Raw genomic sequence first — 19,005 nt, forward strand, 5'->3', positions numbered from 1 at the left:
GGACGATGGCGAGGCCTAGGAAGGGGACGACGCGGTAGTGGAAGCTCGCACGGAGAGGACTACAAGGGTTCATTGGTTTGGCTGCGGTGTGAGGCTGCCGTCACCGCAGGGCCTGGCCAGCGATGGGAATAGTAGGGGCGGCAAGGCCTCTGCGGCAGCACAGCCGGCCACGGGAGGCAGGAGCATGTGGCACGACCGGTGCTGGTTTGGGCGGCTGGAGCAAGAAGACCAGAGGTTGAAGAAGCACTACGGCCGTTGGATGGACATCATACGGTCACTGGAGCTAGAATCGTTCATATTGACTAAGTTGACAAAGCCCTTCATCCCCATCAACTTAGTAGGCCCACAAGTCAGCCTCCCAGCAAGGTGAGTCCCAGCTAGCCGGGGGAGTATTCATTTTTTTGTGCGTAATAAGGAGGCACTTCCAGTGGGTACGAGCTGACAGCGGGGGGAACGTTTTTTCGCGAAATACGGTGGCCCGTCCGATGGGTCCCAGCAGTCAGGGGAAACGATTTTTTTCGCAAAATACTGGTGGCCCATCCGGTGGGTCCCCGCTGTCAGGAGGAGGAATAATTATTTTCCGCGTAATAAGGAGGCACTTCCTTGCGGCTGCCATGGACCCAGCTGTCAGCCTCTCCACGTACAGTACTCTTCCGATGGAAGTCGGTCGTTGACCACATTGACCACGCCGCGCCGAGAGCACCACGGCGGTGGAAAACGGCGAGGCCTAGGAAGGGGACAATGCGGAGCCGTGCAAGATGCGGTAGTGGATGCCCACGCGAAGAGGAGTACGAGCGTTCACTGGTTCGGCTGCGGTGTGAGGTTGTCGTCGCCGCAGAATAACAGGGAGTGTGGGTGAGTGGAGGGATGGCCTGGCAAGTGGTGGGAGTAGTATGGGGGCGGTGAGGCCTCCGCGGTAGCACAGCCGGCCACGGGAGGCAGGAGCAGGTGGCACGACCGACGCTGCTTTTGGCGGCTGGAGCAAGAAGACCAGAGGTTGAGGAAGCACTATGGCCGTTGGATGGACATCATATGGTCACTGGAGTATTGACTAAGTTGACAAAGCTCTTCGTCCCTGTCAACTTAGTAGGCCCACAAGTCAGCCCAACAATATGGTGGGTCCCAGCTAGTAGGGGGTTATTCATTTTTTGGGGCGTAATAAGGAGGCACTTCCTTGCGTGCGAAGATATAGCTGGTGGGTCCGACCTGTCAGCGGGGGGAACGTTTTTTTCACAAAATACAAAGGCCCTTCCTGTGGGTCCTAGCTGTCAGGTGGAGGAATCATTATTTTGCGCGTAATAAGGAGGCATTTCCTTGCGTGTGGCCGTGGACCCAGCTGTCAGCCTCTCCATGTACAGTCCACTTCTGATGGATGTTGTCCATTGACCACGTTGACCAGACCGTGCTGAGAGCACCAGGGTGGTGGACGACGGCGAGGCCTAGGAAGGGAACGACACAGAGCCAGGGAATACTCGGCAGTTGTTTCCCACGCGGAGGAGTACGAGGGTTTACTGGTTCGTCTGCCGTCGCTGGAGAATAACAGCATGTGTGGGTGAGTAGAGGGATGGCTAGGCCAGCGATGGGAGTACGGTGGGGCCATGAGGCCTGCGCGGCAGCATAGCCGGGCGCGGGAGGAGGGAGCAGGCAGTCCCGTTGGCGCTTGTTTGAGCGGCTTGAGCATGAAGAGCAGAGATTGAAGAAGCACGACAGCCATTGGATGGACATCCAACAGTCACTGCTCTCGTGTGTTGACTAAGTTGATAGGGCGTTGCGTGTGCGTTAACCTTTTTTTATGAAAGCATACGCGTCAACCTGTAGTAGGCGCACAAGTCAGCCTCAAATCTGTGGAAAACAGCATATAGCCCATCTGCCATTATTTCTAATAATGTATAGCCCATTTGCTAATTCTTAAGAATTTATTTGGAGTCCATCTTCTGTTTGTTAGCATCACACCCCATATTGTGGCCACGGTTAAGAAGTATACGAAATTTTGCATATTTCGGTGCGGTCAACTATTTTTAATCCAGAAATATCGATTCACATTCAAACTGTTTTGAAAAATAATTTATATAAATATAAAATCCAAATAATTGTCCACGCATAAAAATCAATGGAATTTAAGATCTTGTAATGAAAAAAAATTGAAACTAATTCCTGGTTTGATGTGTTTTAAAAATGTACAGCCCATTTCTGGGCAAATCGAATGAAACTCACCTCGTCTTGAAAGATTTGCAGCCCAACAGGGCCGATAAAGCAAGTAGGCCTTGTTTGGGTATTTCTTAAAAAAATAGAACTTGGCTAGCCATTTTCAGCAAGAAAAAAACACAACTGGGCTCATGATGTGGTAAACATAAATAAAACCCTGGCTAGATGGGCCACAGCCCCCGCACAGCCCCGTTGTTACCCTGATCCGTCGCTAAAACTAGTATAAATAACAACTACTTGTTCCTCAAAAAAAAACTGCGTGACTTGCTGGGTCCCTGGTGTCAGCCGCTCGTAGTGTAATTCTCTCGTTTATTGACTACATTGACAGTGGCGTGAGCCCCAGATGTCCAACCATTAGGAGGAACCATATTTTTGGGCTTGTACTATAGAGGCACTTGCTTGCGTACTGCCATGACGCTGGTGAGTCCCTACTGTCATCCTCTCCATGTACAGTCATCTCCTTGTTCCTCTCGGTTGTTGACAACGTTGACAACGCAAGAGGGCGGCGCACCGCGCATGGCGAGCGAACCAAGGCCGCAAGGCGGAGGATGACGGCGAGGCCTCGGACGAAACGAACAGGAGCCGTTGAAGATGCGCCGGTCCAGTCGTAGGTGGAGGGGAGTACGAGGGTTGACTGGTTCGGGCGCGGGTGCGTGTTGGGGCTGACGTCGCCGGAGAATAACAGGACGTGTGGGGAATAGAGGGAGGGACTGGCCAACGTTGGAGGGTACGTACGGTAGGGCGGCGGAGGTGCAGCCAGGCATGGGAGGCGGGAATAGGCGAAGCCGATGGGGTGGTTTGGTTTGGGCGATTGGAGGAAGAAGAAGACAAGAGATAGAATATACACGACAGATGTTGGATGTCAATCCAATGGCTGGTAGGCAGAATCGTTTGTTGACTGGCTAGTAAGTCGACACCACCTTTGATAGGCTATTTCCTCGCGGGTCCCAAATGTTAGAATCCAAATCTGTCACGGTCATGTAGCCTTTCCTATGAAAATTTACAGCCCATTTGATGTGCTAGTTCGAAATAAGTTTGTGGGTGCTGGTGGGGGCTAATCACTTGGCTTCTATAATGCACAGTGAGCTCAAGCAGCCGGCGAGAGTGATGTTATTTCCCTTGGTTTGGATTTGTTACAATATTTCACTCTAAATTAAATGAATGGCAAGCCATTTGCCTTGTTTCAAAGAAAAATATGACAGTCACAGCCGAGTTGAAAAGGGCAGGAACATCTAACTCCATCTTACAAACTGTACAAAAGCACGAGGGTTAATTGTTCATCAGGTTTACAAAAAAACCATATTGAAAAGGGCAACAACATCTAACTCCAGCACTGTTTTCGGCAGTCACAGTCAAATGGATCGGTCAGGTCCATAGAATGAACATCCTGGGTCGTAAAATTTAGTGGATTATGACCACAATATGTTTTAAATAGAATCCCGACACGTTCAGAAGCTCTTTTGCCCACCTGAAACTCCTTTTTTTGCTCTTCGACATACCCATCCGTTAAAACCATGCTGCTAATAAATTTAAGCCTGATGGACAATAGTAACCTCACATTCAGTAGGAAGAATGTGACAAATCTTGTGTTTGCATGGTTGGCTACATATTGTTCTAGCGTTACTGTCTTCAATCGAATCTCATGAGAAGTGAGAAAATCCCGATGCTTACGAATCCACCGATTGGTTATAACTTTCTTACCCCGTCCTGTTGCCTAAATAGACATGAAGGTTGAAAACAGTTAAGGTCTAAAAGAAGAGTGTCGAAAGAGCGACAGCTGAACAGTTAATTCTAGTACACTATATGCGGGCTTCCAATGTGCGTGAAATTATCACCTTTATATACAACTTCTCCAGACATGGAAAGCATTGCAGCAAGCTAATAATCTTGTTCAGATCAAAACTATTCATTTGGATATAGAAGATCTTGATAGAATCTAGCACCATTGATGGGCCATCCATGGAGAAACTCTTCATTGAGCATAGAACATAATATTAGTACAAAATGTGTACTCCAAGATGATATATAAATTATGCGCAGAAATTTAAAATGCAGCTTATGGTTACAAGTGTAGATGATAATATAAAGTACCCGAAGAACTGTGGAGCCAAACACCATATTGAAATGAGCACAGAGATCATGTATTACACCCAAGGTCTTCAGTTTAGCCGCAGAGAAGACGGTTATTTGCAACGGTGAATAACTAGAATCAAGGATCAACCTTTGAAGTGAAGGGGCATCTTGGATGATGAGCTGCCTTCCATCAAAAGAAATTCCAATTCTTACAAGGTTAGGCGACTTTATTTGGAGACAACCGATTCTAACTGTGAAAACAAGCACCAAGCACTCCAGCGCAGGGCAACCGGAGTGGATGATGCTGTGCAATGAGGCCTCCGATATACGAACCCGCACAAGTGAAAGTTTCTTGAGAAATTGGAGTCGAAGGTTTAGTACCAGATTGTCTGGTAGGTAGCACTGCGCAAAGGTGGCGGTGTGGAGACAGGACGAAAACCCCGAGATGGACATCGGTGCTGAGGGCACAAGTTCATGGCATTCGGTACATGGTATGTTATTTCTAGGGGAATAGTAGAACTCAAGCAGCTATAGTTCTGTGAATTCAGGGGATTCCAGCCAGGTGTCCACCATGCAGGGCATGGTATGCTTGCTCAGGTAACATGACGGGATGCAGAGGCTTTGAACGGAGCCCTGGTGGGAGGAGATGATGGCTCTGCGGATTTCAAAATCATTGAAGAGAGATAGCTGACGACAGTCGAGATTAAGGGGAACGGCGCGCCATAGAGGGCTCCACCGAATTGAGAGGACTTGGGTGCGGCAGCAATCCTTGGTGGGGAGAAGCGAGATGATCTCCCCAAGGATGGCGTCCGGGAGATCGCTGATGCGGTCCACCCGACATTCTACGGGTTCCTGGGATCCAGTGGGGGCGGGGTTGCCGCTTCTCCCTGCGCTGCCGGGTGCAGGATCTACAACAGGCGTCGCGCTGGCGGGAGCCTCATCTTCTTGGCACTGGGGTCAGCCGACTCCATTTTCCTCGAGGGCGTCGCGTCGCGCTCATGGATTTGAGCAGAGTAACGAATGACGAGCATAGTTGTAGTGCGAGCAACGAAGAAGGGGAACTGGGGGTTTTCTGTAGGAGTGAGGAAGAAGGGGAGCTGGGGTTTTCTGTAGGAGTGAGGTGAGGAATTTGGGGGTACGAGTGGAGCAAGCTGACGTGAGGTGGGTGGGAGCGAGGAGGAAGAAGAGCACCCAGGTTTTTGAATTATTTTACTATTTACTAGTGTGGATGGGCTGTTTTGTCTTGGGACCCGAGAAATAATTACTACTAGAACAGTGGAGACACTCTACAGCTACCCAGAAAAACAATTACTACTAGTACAGTGGAGACACCCTACCGCTTATGGCTCCTCCTAGGTCATTGAAACGTCTCCGTCTACTGAATGCCGTTATACTTTTGTTCACCGACATGCGGGCCATGCAGCGCGTGGGCCCAAATGCCATCCACCAAATTAGAAGGCAGTATGCAGGCGGAGAGTCACCCCGGTCGTAGCGCGGCAGTAACGAGCCATCGTATCACAAAACCCCACCTCCCCGCAGTCTAAGTTTGACGGACGAAGCAACCACCATTTTACTCTCTGCTGAATCCCCTTCTCCCTTGCCGTCTTCAAGAAAGGCAACACTTGCATCTGCCATTGTTCTTCTCTCCGAACGAAGGGAAGGTAAGCAGATCCGTGATGTTGGTATATTTTCGTTCAGAGGAAAAAAAGAACTTTTGCAAAGTACTAACTGATCCTCACTCTCTTTTTTGTTTCATTGTCATTGTGATTGTGTTTTCCTTTCAGTGGACTCCTAGTATTCGGCAGTTTCATGATGGACCAAGGAGAACTAGGCAAAGATCTGCCGATATTGGAGCAGACGCGGGAGGCTGATCCCCACGAGACAGAGAGCTCCAAGAAGATGGAGGCAACCACTGAGGCGACCCCAGATACTGAGATGGTCAATGCCCCATTTGAGGTTACAGCCCCTGTGGCACTGCAGGAGTAGTTTTCCCCCTTCGAGGATGTGTCCCCCCCCCCCCGCTGAGCTGGACAAGGTGATTTCCTTCTTTGCCGATCTTGATTGTGGTTTTTCATCTATGTATGTGGTGATTTTTTTAGAAAAGGAAGTATGTGGTGATTAATAATGCAAAATTTTATTAGCTTCGATGCCATGGTATACGTAGTGGTTTAAATAACTTGTGTTTCTTATACTGAAAAGTAATTCAGAATCTATTTCTGTTTCAATTAGAGCCCTGATGCAGACAAGGATTGTGTGGTTATACATGTCACTCACTATGAGGCGGACGACCTGAATATACGCACTGGGAAAACAGAGTTCTTAGGCTGTTGGATCCTGGAAGCCATTAGCGGTTATACCAATGAAGAGTTGTATTCCAGCCTCACTGTTGTCAGGCGTGTTGTCCAGGGTGTATTGAAGCACAAGAAGTTCAAAGCTACTCCTTCCTTTGTGAGGAATACTGTTCTTGTCAAGCTTACGCAGGAAGATGATGTGGCATGCCTCCACAAACAAGTTTATCAGTGGCAAGGCCACAAGGTTCTCTTCATGAAGGTCCACAGGATTGAGCTGCTGCGGGACGTCCTCGATGATGTTCATGGCAAGGTCCGTCTTGTGTCCAACCCAAATTAGATCGAGGCATGAAATAGTTGCCCCAGCTAGTGTTTAATAGTAGTTAGGATTGTGTCTAATTATCCAAACCTTGCATGTTATCGACCCCTCTGGGTCTAGTACTTTGTTTGAATCCGTCTATGGGAACTGTTGCTACTTTTGTGTGCCCGTGAATCATGTGAGAACCATCGTAATTGTTGCTGAAACAGATGCGTCCTCACTAGTTTTTTCATGAATATGGCATGGTAAGACATAAGTTGTCACGATTTATCATATGAGCAGTGTGTGTTTTGATGAAATAGAGCACTCGTTCGAGAACCGTGCGCCGACGTATACATAAGTACTTGTAAACACTGTTGGTGCTACCCCACTTGTAAGCAATTGTGCAAAACATGACACATTGGCTCAGCTCGCTTCAACACTAGGCTATCGACCAACTAACAATCAACAATCTGTTGTGTGACATATAAGAAACTATGTATCTTGTTACAGTGGTTCATGCAGTTAATTGAGGCCACAATGTAATAAATTCCAAACGTTCACACGCTAGTCCAGCGCTCATGTGGAACACTCACATTAAACTCGTATTCATTAAAAACTTGAAAAGCATAAGTTAAGCAATTTTATACATCTCAATGATTCATAGAACATAACAAACATATACTAGTTCACAGCAAAAGACAAAGTTGTGAGAAGGTTTACAAATCAGGAAAAAACAAGCAAGGCTTCTCTCTGAGCAAAGGGCCTCCCGGCAGGCTTAAATTTCCTGGAGTTCACTCTGGTTTTTTCTTGTTGCCACCATTCAGGGTTAGGTTCTCTCATTCCAGAATAACCAATTATAATTGTGGTATCAGCTGGAATGCTGAATTGAACCATGCAGTGTACTGACCAGCTGAAATGCTTGTGCATTCCACTAAATTTAAGCACCGCTATTTGCAGAAATAAGCAGATCACAATGCCACTTGTCCGCGCACCTTTCCAAAAAACCGCCGTGCAGCCGTGCCAGCTAGTCATTGGTCCATGGATGAACTGGTAGAAAGTGCATTCCGGACTAGGATGCAGTTGTTTTCGCTTGTCCCTACACTGCAATCAGGAAGTAAAACGTACGAATCAGCTTCTTTTAGATTGTGTTGGTCATTCTACCTTAGTTACTACCAATGTAGGGACACCTTGAAGACGGGAGGTTAGACGACGGCAGCGAGGAATAGCCATCTCATTTTGTGCAGTTGTATTAAAACTGAGGTGTGTGCTTTTGATTGCGTGGATAGAAACGATACGGAGACAGACATCCCGAAATGATACGGAGACAGACATCCCTGTTTGCGCAAATAAGATATACGGTTATTTAAACAGTGACAGATATTACTACTTTCCCCCGTTTCCTCTTAGAACCAAGTCCTAGATTCATGCTACAGCTTTCCCACTTTCTTCCCTGTTTGAACCAATGCTTTGAGTCGACTGTATGAAATAGCTTTACTTCTAATCTACTACTACTACTACTACTACTACTACTACTACTACTACTACTACTACTACTACTACTACTACTACTACTACTACTACTACTACTACTACTACTACTATAATGCGGCAGTTTTGAAATTGGATTTACCACTCCATCTTCGGTTCTCCCGCCCAAACAAGCATTGGCTCAAAATCCACCGTTCATTTCCCCTCTCATGCATATCACTGCCGTCCATCAAACAAAGGATGACATGATCTGACGGCTAAGAGCTGTCGGATTCGCTCCCGCTCCTTGTGCACATGGCCGACTCTGCTCTCCAAGTAAACAAATAAAGAAGTCCCCGTTGAATCTGGATTGCACCTACTGAAGTTGAGAAATGTCTAGAAACTGCTGCCACCTCCTCACATGCAAGTACGACAAGTTGGCAAATAGCTAGCACATTTTGGTTCCCCGTTGTCACCTGGGAAATAAACACTCTACTACTAACTTATTTTTTTAGATTACTGTAAAAATGAATTTTTTAGATGCCGCTATACTGCAAAGTTTACACTGTTCACATAACATAACATTGCATGGCTGATGCTAGCTAAAGTTTTATTCTGCTTCATCGAGAAATGTAATATTTTTATTATTCGCAGAAAAAGTGTAATATTTTATTTCAGTCATACATAAGCTATACCTCAAGCTAATACAGGACATGAGTGTCTGTCAGACCTAAATGACTTATTTAGTTGCACAAAATAGTCCATAAACATGCATGTAAACCGTCAAACAACTCTGGAACTATACATCAGTGGAACCCAGGAAACATCATATAATAAAACTACAACTTTTATCTTGTAATCAAATTCTTACTTGGAACTCAGTTTGATTTGTGCAAGTGATTTGCTTCTTATTTCAGAATAGTCCTTAGATCATGCAAACAAACACACTATGATATCTACTCAAGATACGAGTACCCATTTCTCTCTCTAAAAAGAAGGTATATGAGTATCTATCATACAGAACATACGTGCAAAGCACGTGCCTTAGTAGAAGTCTAGGTGGCTTTGGAACAGCGGACGGAAGTAGAAAAGGATCCACACGAAGGGAGCTGGGGCTGTAGAGCAAGGCAGGTTTTGAAGGAATATATACCTGAGGGTCATCGGCATGTCGCAAAGACGGCGTCGGGAGGCCGCATCTTGGCCACAATACCGCAGGGAGGAAGAAGGGGTCAGAGGCCCTCCCGAGACGGCGCTCTCTCGGAGAGAACGGCACGGCTGCCGATCGGGACGCGCGGGGAGCCGTTGGTCTCCTCCCTCGTCGCCGATGACAGCGTGAATGATGCACCTACACCCTTGCCCCGGTCGAGGTTGTCCGGCCGGATTTGTGACCAGCCGTGAGCTGAGAGAGAGTGTGGCCACCTATGTGTTGCTTAGATCTGGAGAGCATGAGAGAGTGAACGAGAGGAACCCTAGTAAAGCAAGCGCTAAGGCTCCTGCTTTTATATATAGTGGAGTGATTTTGTTGTACCAGCTTCAAAAAATGCGCTCCTACGTGTACCCGCGAGTGGGTGTGAGAGAACTAGTGCGTGCATGCACCGCTTCTCTTCGTGGGAGTACAATATACTATGCCCAAAGAACGTTCACCGCAAGAGTAATAGTACAAGTGTGTGACATGTGAGCTAAAATAAAATGTGCGTGTTGTCTTTTGTTTTTTAGAAGTTCTGAGGGTATGGTGTGAAGAGCACATATGTTCGTGACGTCTACCTGCAGATAGACGGTGGGTGCGACGTGCGAGTCTGCGAGAGGACTCGGGAGACTCGTGACTCGTGAGGGTGCGTGTGCGTGAGAGAGAGGGGGCACGTATCAATGCAATGCATGTGTCCGTAAATCATTATCCGACAAACGTTCGCCACTAGCCTTTTCCTGACGAACGCCGTAAGGACCGTTAGATCGGCATCCGATAGTGTCAATTTTGCCATGTCATTTAATAGAACAACCACTCCTCCTACACACAAATCTTCCACGTGAGTGTTAGCAACTACAGTATGCTCCCTCCGTTCCAAAATGCAGTGCATATAGCTTTATTGAAAATTTGAACCTCGCAAACTTTTACCGAGTTTTCATGTACCAAATTGCACATGTAGAATACCATGTATATATCATTTCATTCATCTTCGAGAGGTAACTATAAAGTTGGGTGAGGAGTCTACAAAGAAAGACCATCGTATCACCTGCAGCAATTTCAAGCATCGTTTAGTGTCGTGGAATATCATAGGAACTCTATATGATATGATTTTTACAAGATTTTTTCCTTTATAGCCAATTGGTTCATAGGAATAGATTCATATACTCCACATTTCAAAGGAAATAAACATGATATCATTTCTATAGCTTTAGAGCCACTTGGTTCATATGAATGGATTCCTATACTCCCTTAATTTCAAAGGAAAATAAACATTAGCATATATTCAATAGAAAAGTTCCTATGGTATGAACAAAATTACATCTCTTTTCTAATCCCTCCTCATAGGAATTGAGAAACATGTCATCTCTATATTCAATGGAAAAGTTCCTATGATGTGAACCAAATGACATCTCTTTTCCAATCCCTACTCATAGGAATTGAGATGCTCCATGTCATCTCGTTCCCTACAACTTCCATGTATACAGCTTCTATTCCTAAATAGATAGTACAACCCACTAGTAGCTTTTTTCCAAAACATGTAACTATGGCACAAGAACTATATAGTGTGCCAATAACTTTGAAAGATGGTCGCTGGATGAAGCTAACCCGACAGTGCAGAGATAGGCAAATCCGAGCACTACTGGCCATTGGATATCATCAACATTCCACCAGATCTGCCACATGTACAATTTAGAAGACTCCATGGTTGAACTTAAGCATAATGCACAAACCTCAAAACACAAGCACTTCTGCTTTGTTCTAGAATTTTCTGTATCATAATTGATTATTTTTTTCTAAATGAATTGCCATTATTTGTTTTTTACTTTATGATTTACTCCCTCCGTTCCAAAATAGATGACCCAACTTTGCACTAACTTTGTACAATGCACAACCCCATGAATCTTAACATTTTTATAAAACTTATTGATTTTGAATGAGATGAACTATAAGAAGTAAACGAACATCTACATCATGCATATATGACTCATAGCTTTACATCCTATAGTGTGTATTTATTCATAATTTGGTTTGAAAATCTCATGCGTTCAATACATGTGTACCTTACTAGTTTTGAGTAGAGTAGCAAATTTCACGCGGCCCCGGGTATATCAAAATGCAGGGCCCATGCATCATTGCCTTTCGGTCGAACCTACGTCCACAATTTTTTGTACGTACTATATCTCCACTGGTCCCCGAACCCAAAATGCTGCCTCGTTCCCGTAAAACCAAGCGGACCACACATATTTAAGGCGTCGGCTCGAACCCGTTTACTATGACATGGCCCCGCACGCCGTAGTATTCCTACAAACCCTACCGCCGCACTCATCATTGGTTTTCTTCAAGAGGACGAGGGAGAAGCCGATTTGTAGTGGAGGCGCTTTCAAAAAAAGGATCTGTAGTGGAGACCCCTACCCTAGGGTGCCCTAGGTAGCTGCCGCACACATCATTGTTTTCTCTTTTCTTTATGCTCTTGCGCCCTAGAGTGAAATGATGGTTGCTTCGTCCGTCCAGCTTAATGCGAGAAAGGTGGGGCTTTGTGATTTGACCCCTTGTCGCTCATTTTCTACTACTGCCGTGCTACGACCGGGGTGCCTCCAATTCCAACCGTTGCTCCAAACTGTAATTTGGTGCATCGCACATGGAACAAGACGGTGGATGAGCCACATGTCGTCCAAAGGGGTCCTATTAAGTGTGTCGCCATTTCGTGTGCGGACTGACCCTGCTTGAGTTGCTACGCCAACACGACAGGAGCAGCCTACCACTTGGTTTTGCTCCTTGGTGAATCCCGACTATATTGATCTAAAAAGATACATGCTGAACTACCCTCTCCGTCTCGGTTTTTTTATTTTTAGGCGTCTCGGTTTATAGGGCCTGCACATAGTTCCAGGTCATCCATTTGACTAACTAAATATGAGTTACTATGTCACAAAAAGTATATCATTGGATTCTTAAGAGGATGTAGTTGTATTTAAAAGTCGAGGGCGAGGCTTTTCCTGCGCGGTAGGCGGTGGGGCAGTTCCGCCAAGTCGGTTCAACAGAGACGCGAGAAGCCGAGGGAGTAGGCTGCTGCAAACGTAGGGCTGTGTGATTTGACAGCGAGTTACTGCTGGACAGGTGGGGCCCCATGATTGGACTTGCCATTATCATTTTAACTGCGGCGCTATGACCAGCGTGAGTCTCCCAGATTCCTGACCACCTCCATATAGGTGCCTCTCCCAATGCTGCACCATGTAGTAGAGGCTGGCTCTTGCATGAGAGCCCACTTCTCCACTTTTTCCTTGCCTCTCTTTCCTCCACATATGCAAAAAGGCCATGTAAAGCGCACTATTGTACTTACTTTTACTTGCTCCTACAGGTGCTTAAGCTTGCCACATAGGCATAAAGTCTGATGTGGCATGTTAATCAAGAAGAGAGAGACTAGTTTGGTGACCCAAGGAAGAAACGGTGCTAAGCGCGTGTACCTAGGTGAAAAGACAATTTTGAGTCTATAGCTAATTAAATGAAGCAAACTTAGCAACACCATTTCATTGGAAGAGGTCACTCCTTGGCAAATGCAATAAATACACGCGCTTAGCACCGTTTCTTCCTTGAGTACGAAGAAAGAGATAGAGAGGAGTAAAAAAATACACTTATAGCCAACCATGTTGTAGTATGAGTGACTAAGTGATGACTATGTATGACATGCCAACATCAGATAGCCTAACGCATCGTGTTAAATCTCCAAGGGCGCGACCGTGCGAGCGACGCGACGGTCGTGGTAGGCGCGACCATGATACGGGCTGCTGGCAGCCCTTGGATCTGAGATCAAACGCTTGCATGCTAAGTTGCTGAAAATTTGCAGAATAACCCTCCAGGATAGGATATTCACCCATAGGTCTAGAATCACGCTATGCAACCATTCGATCTCAGATCAAGGGCTCTCGGAAGCCCGTATCATGGGAGAATGGAAAGCCACTACCCTGCCGTTCGCACACTGGCAGTTCTTTCCTACTCGTCCTCGCACGTCCTTCAATACTACGACGGTTCGCTCCTAGTCGTCCCGTCCATTCACATTACGGCAGTTCCACTAATCCTAACCCTCCTCCCAAATCCATGGCGTCCTAAATCTCCACGATCGGCGGTGAGTACAAGGTTAGAACCATCACCGGTGATGAGTTTGACGTCATCTACACTCGTTCTTCCGCGACGGTGAAAGGATGCCTTTCTCGCTTCAGCCGCATGTTCGAAAACTCAGATGATGAGTGGGTCACTGTGCTAGATGTTGAGTACACCATAGTCCTGGGACGAGAGAAGGATCTAAAGGACGAAGAGAGGAAGAAGCCCGTCGTGATCCAGGTTTGCGTACATAACGTTTGCTTGGTCTACCACATATGCCATGTCGACGTTGAGTGCCAGGATTTTAAGAACTTCCTCAAGGACAAAACAGTGAAATTCGTTACTGTAGACTTTGGTAACGACAAAGAAGTCCTGCGTCGGATAGGCCTCGTTGTAGGCAACACCTTCGACCTCCAGAAGAATCGGCTGGTGTCCTCTCATCAGCCTTCAATGCTGACCCTGGCAGGATCCATGGTTCATCCTTCGTACAGTAAATTGGATAAACCTCATTACATGTTTCATCGTCATGAATGGCAGGGGAATGTACTAGATATAGACCACATCCACTACACTGCAATGGATGGCTACCTTTTCTTCAATATCTACAAGGGTTGGATGAAGAGCAACAGCCAAGTGTGCGGTTCAAGCAACGAAGTATCGCCCAAGAGGAAGAGGGACAAGGACGAAGTCGAGGACGTGGACGAGGACTCCGAGTAAGGTGGCAGTGTCGTTGCTCATGGTGGTTCTAATGCAGTGTCTACCGGAATAGTTGCAAATTTTAATTTCAGGCGTGCTTAATTTAATTTGAGGGGTGTGTTGTGCTGAGCCCCCAGCAGAACTATGTTATGTTTCTTCTCGTTACTTTAACTCTTAAGTACGTACATACTAGTATTTCTTACATTTCATCTTTTAGTTGGTATAGTACTACCACTCGTTTCTTCACATTATATACGTACAATATATACAGCCAACATCATATAGCCAGCAGTTTAGTTGTCAAAGAATTTCAGGGTGCTTAGTTTTGTCAAAGAATTCCAGGATGCTTAGAGGGTGCTTGGATCCAAGGGACTTATTTTAGTCTGACTAAAAATAGTCACTTTAAGAGGCTAAAGTTCCAAGCACCCCTGACTAAAGAGGGGCTAAAACTAGTCTTGAGACTAAAAATTTTTAGTCAGGGGTACCCCTACTAAAATGTGGATTAGTCTTCTCTCTACTCATTTAACTCCTCTCCTTTAACACAGGCGAGTTCTGGATTGGAGGGTTTGGAGGATAATAAATGCTCATTAACTTGATTTTAGCCTTTTTAGTATTTGGATCCAAGCATGGGTGAGGCTAGCATGTTTTAGTCCCACTACTTTTAGTCATGGGACTAAAACGTATCCAAGCACCCTCTTAGTTTTATTTGAGGGGTGGGTTGTGCTGGACACCATTATTCTGACTACCCTTTTTAATAGTACTATATGCATAATTTGGCGACAAGCGCTCTCTATATGTACCACCTTTTTTTATTTCAATTTTTGCTCCATGGCGCAATCCATCGATAGTACTACTGTACAAAAGTATACATTTTTAAAAAGGCTAGAGTACTGTTCATCACATATATAGCCAGTTAAATTCTCAACCTAGAACGACGTGCATGCCATGTAGTAAACCAATACGGAGGAAGTATAGTAAAAATGAGGTGATTTTACCGAGCGATCAGCGAGGGAGCATGGCCTGTCATGCGGTCCCACGTGTCATGATGTACCAAGGCTATGCGCGTGTCCCTCTTGAGGCAGAAGCAATACTAGTACGTGGTTTGAGATGATGGTGAATCGAAGTGTGAAATAATGGTTGCTTCGTCCATCTAGGAAAGTGCGGCATTGTGATTTGACGTCTCATTGCTCATTACTACTACTGGGCCTGTACGAGTGGTGTGCGTCCCCCCTGCTGTTCTGCACTGTTATTTGGTGCTTGACACATCGACCCGGTTGCTATATGTCCCACATGTCAGCGATAGGAAGTATAGAATTCATGAAAGGGAGCATCGACGGAGGAGTATACTACAGAATTCATGAAAGGGAGCGAGTTAATTTTGGAAAAATCTGTTTTTACGGAGTACGTACCCACTAGGGTTTATAGGGCTCATCTAAAAACATTCGTTTTTCCGTTTGATAAGTCTCAATTCTACTATACTAGTAGTAGTATCATTACATGTTGGATTTCGAGGTGCGTTAGATCACCCGACGCAAGCAGTGTCAAGAGGAAACTAACCAACGCATATACAAGTTCATGGAAATTTAGTGGTCATTCATGCATTCGTTCTAATTAATGCCTCGGTAAACATAACTTCTTGAGAAAAACAAGCGTATTAATTACTTGTGCAAAATACGAAATTAATTCGACCACTCACCGTCTACCTTGGTTGGAAAGATTTTGAAATTGAGCCATAAACTGGAAAGGATGGAGTACTAACTTTTGTCTCGATTACTATTTGTGGCCTTGTATAGATGCAAAATGTATTTTTTTATAGTGGCCTTGTCTAAGTAAATGGAGGGAGTACTAACCAAAGTACGTAGTAGGGACGAGGAGTAAACGGAGGGAGTAGTAAAATTTTCTCCTCGTGCTGCGAGCCACCGCGCGTGTGGGCGAGGGAGCGGGCGTAAGGCGTACTAGTAAGCAAGCTTCACCTCATCCTGCAAGCCACCGCGCCCGTGGACGGGGGAGACGGCGTACTAAGCAAGCTTCTCCTCGTTCTGTGAGTTGACGGGACACATCAAAAGTACTCAAGTGTATAGAGCCTTGCCTCTAAGGTAGGCCCCACATGGTTTGCCCCTTTTTTTAATTTAACATAACGCGTCAAGTCGCAATTTGTTTGTTCACCCATGGTAGACGATCCTCCCTCCACCAAGTGGACAACCAGTACATGTGCCAAATTACCACGTGCGCTACCTTTTTCGTACAGAAATGAGCTCCACCGTGTACCCGCGCGGGTGTGGTTGGGAAAGAGACGGGAGTACGTGCGCCGTGCGTGCACCTCTTCTCTTCGTGCACGTCCCCCACCTACGTGGTTGTGTGTGAGAGAGATACAAACCTAGACATCATGCGCCGTCCATCCCCATGCCTCCGCCTAGTCCGACCACCAGTCAGCACCACGCCCCACTCCTCCTCACCTTATCTCTCATCTTTCTCCCTCCATTTTTATATACAAGGGGCCACTATCAAAATTACAATTTGTAGATATACAAGGCCACTACACTAATCTATGCAATATTAATGGTGTTTGCCTCGTGGTACTAGCAAAGGAGGACATTAATTATCCCTTGCATGCATGCGGGAGTTTGTAAAAAAATGCATCTTGATGCTCCGTGCAATGCACGGGCATCTTTCTAGTCCATGAAAACAACACATGGCAAAATTCCACGGCTTGGGGCGGCAACTGGCTCCGTCGGGCGAGGGGAGGGAGGTGGATCAGCGAGCCGCATAGCTCGTATCCGGCGGGCTACCCAGCCGGCTTGGATGCGGAATAACTACTCTTCGTAAGCCATTGTAAGAGTGAACAAAATGGTGGAGGAGATAGGGGAGCGGCCCGGTCATGAACGTACATGTGTCCAGAGTGGGTTTCTCGGCTTCCACACGGGTGGGTTTCATGGAGGCATTTGAATGCGGCACGGAGGCGTGTTCAGCCGGGCGTGCCGCGAGTGGCGCCCTCGACTCTGACCTAGGACACCGCGCTGTTCTTCCACTGACATGTGGGCTCTTTGGGTGCATGGCATGCATGTCAGTGACCCAACGCAGGCATCGCACAGTAGAGGAACCTTTGGTGGGCCAGGGCGGTCAGAAGCGGGCATTTCATAAACCAATGATTGTTCATTGAGTGTGACGTCATCTTTTTCATGTAGATAAGCCTACTATGTTGATAGCCCGTTCGATAAGTTGTGATTCATAAAGACCGCTGCAAACATCAATGTTCTTCTTATCACAGATAAGATTGATTAATACCCGTAACAATCCATGTCCTTAACAAAGGGTGCATGCACGTATAGGTTGAACGTGTGTCTTGCGTCATGTGTTGTGTGCATGCAGGCGTGCGAGTGTTGCGTGCGTGCAAGGGTACGTTTCAGTGTTGCATGCATGGGTGCGTACGTGCGCGTGTTCGTGAGTGCATGTGTATGTGTCAGTGTTGCACGCCAACATGCGTGTGTCTGTACGTGTCAGTGTTGCACGTCTGCATGCGTGCGTGTCTTGCATGCGTGCATGTGTATGTGCGGGGTGAGGCTACACGCCAGTCGACTGACTTTTTCATCTCTGGTCATTAGATTTTCCAGCCGTTGGATACGAAATCAACGGCCTCCAGTTTATCATCAAACTCCACCCCCCTGAGCCGCCAGCCACCACCGGTCGAACCGCCAGCCCCCGCCGCCCGCGGCCGGCCCGCCCTCCCCGAAACCACTCTCCACCGCCGGTCCGCCGCCCGCACCGGCCATCCCTCTAGCCCCCCCCCCCCCCGCCGAGCTTTTTCTCCGGGGATCCCCACCCTACCGCCCAATGAACGCCCCCAACCGCAGGTGACTGCCAACCAGAGGTCTCACGACATCGAATACCCACCGACCACTAATTTATTACCATTTCTGTCCATCATATACGCGCTGACGGGTGGGCCCTATGGTAATGTGTGCTGCTGAATGTGGACCATTTGACTGGTCAATTGATCGTGTTATCAACAAATTACGAAGCTATATGGTGAGCCAGTTACCGTATGATCACCCTAAAATGTACTCCTATTTTATTAACACAGTACAGACTCAAACTACCATTTCTTTCTTTCGTATACGGGCTGACAGGTGGCCCCACGGTTACGCGCCCCGATGGTGCAACACTAGTTGCGCCGCGTGGAACGTTTGACTGGTCAATTGATTGTGTCATCAACTAAATACGGAGATGTACGGGTGAGCCAGTGACCGTATAATCATGATATGTATTTGTTTAACACGGTACAGACACAAGGGCTCATATATACGCGCAAGCACTCACCGCTATAAGTGCACACACGCGAACCCTACCCCTATGAGCACCTTTGAGAGAGTGGGCCAGCATATATGATATTGAGATTTCATGAAGTCACCATAGGTGCCTCGTAGTCGAGTGGAACGTCTCCTCCCACTGAACGTACATCGCCAGAAAATACTGAAATTAACACAAGATAAATGCGAGCACCGGGACATTAACCTTGGTGGGCTCGAGAAACCACTGTCCTCTAACCATCCAACCACATGTTGGTTAGCACGACAAAATGTATGTGGTGACCATGATGAGCTTATTCTGAAGTCTAGTGACCATATTGTGCTTTCGCTTCAAATAAAATGACTGTAAGTGTCGTCAACAAAATACGGAGCATGCATCAAATGCAA

Source organism: Triticum urartu, chromosome 1, assembly GCF_003073215.2.
Source record: "Triticum urartu cultivar G1812 chromosome 1, Tu2.1, whole genome shotgun sequence".
Taxonomy (NCBI): Eukaryota; Viridiplantae; Streptophyta; class Magnoliopsida; order Poales; family Poaceae; genus Triticum; species Triticum urartu.